Here is a 5,000-nt window from a genome sequence, read left to right as displayed (position 1 = left end):
AAGATTGTGTAAATTCATCATCATCTCCTACGCTTATTGTAGCAAAGGGCCTCGGTTAGATTCCGCCGGTTGTCTCTATTTTGAAATTTTAATTAATTTCATCTCCATATATAATCTTCTATTTTGTGCTTCATAGGTCATATAGGCCTGGGTTTTCCAACTCTTCTAGTGCCTTGTGTAGCGCAGCTGAACATTTGATGAACTAATCTCTCTTGGAGAGTGCGAAAAGCATGCCAAAACCAACTCCATCTACCACTCATCATGATCTCATTCAAATATGGCACTCGAGTAATCTCTTATATTTTTATTTCTGATCCTGTCCTGCCATTTAACTGCCGATATCCTTCTGATAGTTTTGTTCTCAAATCTACTAAAGCTATTGGAGATTGTTTCATTGTCATACCATGACTGATGTCCATATAGTAACACCAATATCCCTAAACTGATATATAGTCGGATTTTTATATGAAATTTCAGGCGATTTAATTTCCCAATTTCACTCAACCTAGCCAGTCCCTGATTTGCTTTTTTCAATCTTTCACTAAACTCTAATTCTAAAGACCCTGTATTGGATATCATAGTTCCTAAATACTTTAATGATTCTACCTCATTAATCCTTTCTCCTTCCAATGATAGTTAATCTTCCATTGTATACTCCATTCTCATCCTATCTGTCTTTTTTCTATTTATCTTCAGCCCAACCTCGTGTGATATTTCACAGTTTCTGGTAAGCAAGAGTTGCAAATCCTGTGGCGTTCTGCTAACAAGGACAGCATCATCAGCATACTCTAGGTCTCCCAAATTCCTATCACCAATCCCGTCCAATTCTTCTCCACCATCTCTGACTGTTCTATGCATTACTAAATCCATGAAAAGGATAAGCAACATAGGTGACAACACATTTCCTTGGAGTATTCTGCTGTTCACTGGAAATTCATTTGATAAGACTCCACTAACATAAACTCTGCGCTTGCTATACGCATGGACAGAATTAATCAAATTCACATATTTAAGAGGAATTCCATAATAACGCAGCTCTGTCCATAGAATAGGCCAGTTCACACTATCAAAGATTTTTTGATAGTCCACAAATGTCATCAAAAGTGGATTTCTATATTCTATGCAGTGCTGTACACGTCTAAAAAGGAATGTTTGGTAAGAGCAACTTCTACCTTTTGGAAACCCTGCTAGTTCATCTCCCAGCTTTTCTTCAATCTTTCTCTTGCCTCTTTAGAACAAGCATACTACATATCTTTATAACAACTGACATGAGTGTTATGACTCTGTAATTATTGCAATCAGTAATGTCTCCTTTTTTTGCCATTTTTACCAAGACTCTTAATTCCCATTCATCAGGTTTTGCCTCTTCGTGCCAGTTAGTTAGTTATTGACAACTGATTATTAAATTTTTTATACAGATGCAAATATACATTCCATTTTCTATTTCTTACATTCGTTAAATCAAATAGGGGGTAAAATCCTAAATTAACTAATGATTGTCCATTATGATCTTTAACTTTTCATTGGTTCTAATGAACTCTAAATGTTGACCTAACCTGAGATCGAACAAAAATTAAATTGTAACATGAAAAAAAAAAAAAAAAAAAAAAAATTAGTGTTCACAGTTATTCAGCGTTATACTGAGTGATGAGTTGCGTTACACTGAGTATATATTTACATAGTTCACGTTCGTCAATATGGTTCACGTAGTCTTCAAAGGAATTAAAGTTAATCCATGCAAAATTTTCTCTAACATGAGAGAGCAAAGAACAGTTCAAAGAGACATGGATCTCATCCTGCACATATCCACAGAGGCAAAGGCGTTCCTCTGAGGGAATTCTTGACCATCGTCAAATCTCAACTTTAGGGTGGTGAGAACTCAGTCGTAACCACGAATAAGCAATTCGATGATGCTCTGGAATAAAAGACGTGTTCTTCTTGTACAATACTGGAGACTCTAGATGTGAGTTGAGCTGTTTGTAAGTCAATCCGTCGAGTTGACTCAAAGTTGTTGTACATGTGGATTTTTAGTGTTTGTTTTTCGTCAAAAATTGGATACTTCTGGGTTCTCTGTAACTGGTCAATGTAGAGGCTCATCGGAGACTGTACTTCTATGGCCTTATTTATGACGGTAGCAAAGTAGCTCCTATCATAGTCTGGTCAAGAACGAAGTTTTCCTAAAATGTTTAGCCGTTTTTTCTTGATAAATGCTGTTGCACTTGGTTCTCCGGATTGTAAATACACTAAGAAGGTCACGCAAACTACTCAGGTAAGCATTTCTGGCAGCTTTCAAGGTAGATGACATCCAAGTCTCAGACCCATAAAAAAATGAGCTATTTAATCCTACAGACCAGACCTTTCTTTTTATACTAAAAGAACATCATTATTTTTGTATAAAAAGGATTCGAACTTCCGCAGGCTCTTTGAATGCTTCCTAATATACTCTTCAACTTGTTTGTAAATGAAAGCATTCATGATCTGATTGCCAAAATAAGTATATTTGCCTCAAACTTCTACCGTTATTTCATTAAAAACGAAAGGGTTTGGGTCCTTGATGTTAATGCACATTAGCTTGGTCTATTTGTTGTTAACCTTCATATCATATTCCTTACAATAATTCAACACATTTTGAAATGTCCAAATTATACATAATTCTATGGTGCTGACTAATACAATATAATCCATCAGCAATAACATGCGTTAAAATTCAAGCCAACTATCCTGACCTACTCCTTGACCATACGAATCATTGGGTTGGCATAAGCAGTGTAAAGGAAGCACAAACCAGGACTACCTTGTCTGACTCCTGCCTCCGCCTCTATTGCCGGTAATACTTGATATTATCTCCAAGGAATTTCGAATGACTCTTACCATATTTGACCAACATCCCATTCGTTGCAGTAATCCTATAAGTATTCTCCTGTTTATTTTGTTGTAAGCCTTTGCAAAATCTACAAAAAATATACATACAATGGAGCTTTTGTCTTTCTAGCAATGTCTATTAAGAGTCGCAAAGTAAGAGTTTGCTCCTCGCAGCCCCTCCCCTTCTTGGCCTCAGCTTGTTCCTCGTCAATTATAAACCATTGTTTTAGACTGTTATTGAGAATGTGATCATAGAGTTTGGGCAATGCCGCCATAATGTTTATCCTACAGTAGTTGCCAGGATCCCTGGGATCTCCTCCTTTGAAAATGCTGAAAAATTTGGCAGTTGTCCATGAGAAGGAATATACCACGAAGAAGACAGAATTTAGAGTAAATACTATGAATAAAATCCAAGCTACATTGAGCAATCTATAAACTTCAGGTGGGATACCATCAGGACCAGGGGCTTTTTTGGACTTGATTTCCTGAATGCCTTCCCTCACTTCCGTCTCCGTAATCGGATCATCGAGGAGTAGAATGTAGACTTGATTGGGCCCATTAATCTCAAGTGGGACCTCTATTTCCCGATGTTCTGCACTATAAAGTTTTGAAAAATAATTCACTAGTTCAGAATCATTTAGAGCAGTAACAATTTTTTTTTTTTTTTGTCAACAGTGTCCTTCCAGTTTATTGCCGTCCAAATTGTTTTTAGCATCATTCTGTTCCAGTAACCATTTCCATCTATTGTCACGGTTTTTATTTGGCACTGCAACTATGGGTTGCAAAGCTTTTGATGAAACCTCATACAAAACTTCTACCCTAAAACACATATTATTTATATAACAAGTTTCATTATCATTATTCATAATTGACATACGGTCAGGCAAAAGAGGTCACTTTTTTAGATCAATTTTACTAAATGCAATGGGTTTTCGTAATGGAAAACTGTTTTCTTTTGGAAGAGACATAAGTAATTTAGATCTTTCAACTAGTAAGGACGAAGAACAAAAATCACTTTCAATTTTGAAACCAACGGGAACATGATTTGATGGAAAATTATATGTATAGCAAACATAAAATTTTTCAACAACCAATAAATAGTCATGAGAAAAAAAGGCCCAGTTAATTTGCCTTCTCCACTGAGAACCATATCTATAGGTCAGGCCTCCTCCCGCCCTCAGTGAACCCCGGATTAGATGGTTTATTGGTGTTAGGTTTAAACTTTTAGAAATCTCTCTTATTACTCTACCATAGTTATTTACAGTTACGTCAGGATTCATACTATAACAGAATACCTGGGAATTATTAAAATATTCAAGAGACCCAAGACGTGCATTCAAGTCACTCATTATTAACAATCCAATATCAGGGTTATTGTATTCTTATTCTTGAATGATTGAGAAACTAGCATTACTGTGATAAAAGGAATCATGGAGAGGAATGGAAAGGGCACTCAACAAGAGGTTTGGAAGAGGGTGGAGGCGAAACCACACTTGGTCTTTTAGTTCATTTACGTCATAAACATGATTCTTGAAAAGGTAACTTTTTATGAGTTCAGCCACACCACCATGAAGTTCCTCGTCTTCAATAATCCTGCTTCTTATACATGAAAAGCCTGCTAAAGAAAATGGATAAGTTGTCGTTATTTCCTGCAAAAATACAATTTCATAATCTATCAGAGTACCTATTAGGCTATTTACCATAGAAACATTTCCATTAATGTTCCAAGAACATAATTTAATTATTGTCTTTACCATCTTTACATAAAAGACGAAGCTCTAAAATAATCAACCACTCTACTATTTACAAGGACTTCTCGTCGACTTGGGTCTTAGTTAACAGTATAGCCTTGGTTTTTGAGTTTATCTCTTTCCCTTTTTTTCCATTTCCTTTAACCAGCCGAATTCCTTTCTAACCTGTGGATGAACGTTTTTCTTTTTGAATATTTTATCAAATCCACTGCCTGTTGTTTTGAGAGTAGGTGCTGCTTCAAGTATTCGATCGCGATCTGCCTTAGATTGGAGTTTAGCGATCATGACTCTATTTCTGTTTGTTGAGGGTTTCCCCAAATGGCGTACGTCTTCTATGTTTGTGTCATCTCGTTGTATTTTCTTAGGGATTTGATTGATCTTTTCCTT

At 36.1% G+C, this 5,000-nt stretch overlaps 1 protein-coding gene across 1 annotated transcript in view; it reads left to right on the top strand.

Annotated features, from left to right (window-relative positions):
• Positions 1–5,000, top strand: part of LOC137654341 (uncharacterized) — an 899,747-nt gene that overhangs the window by 679,027 nt on the left and 215,720 nt on the right. The gene's annotated exons all lie outside the window — the stretch shown is intronic.

The sequence above is a fragment of the Palaemon carinicauda genome, chromosome 15, assembly GCF_036898095.1.
Source record: "Palaemon carinicauda isolate YSFRI2023 chromosome 15, ASM3689809v2, whole genome shotgun sequence".
NCBI lineage: Eukaryota > Metazoa > Arthropoda > Malacostraca > Decapoda > Palaemonidae > Palaemon > Palaemon carinicauda.
The sequence above is the reverse complement of the archived record's forward strand: the minus strand, read 5'-3'. Positions and strand labels throughout refer to the sequence as shown.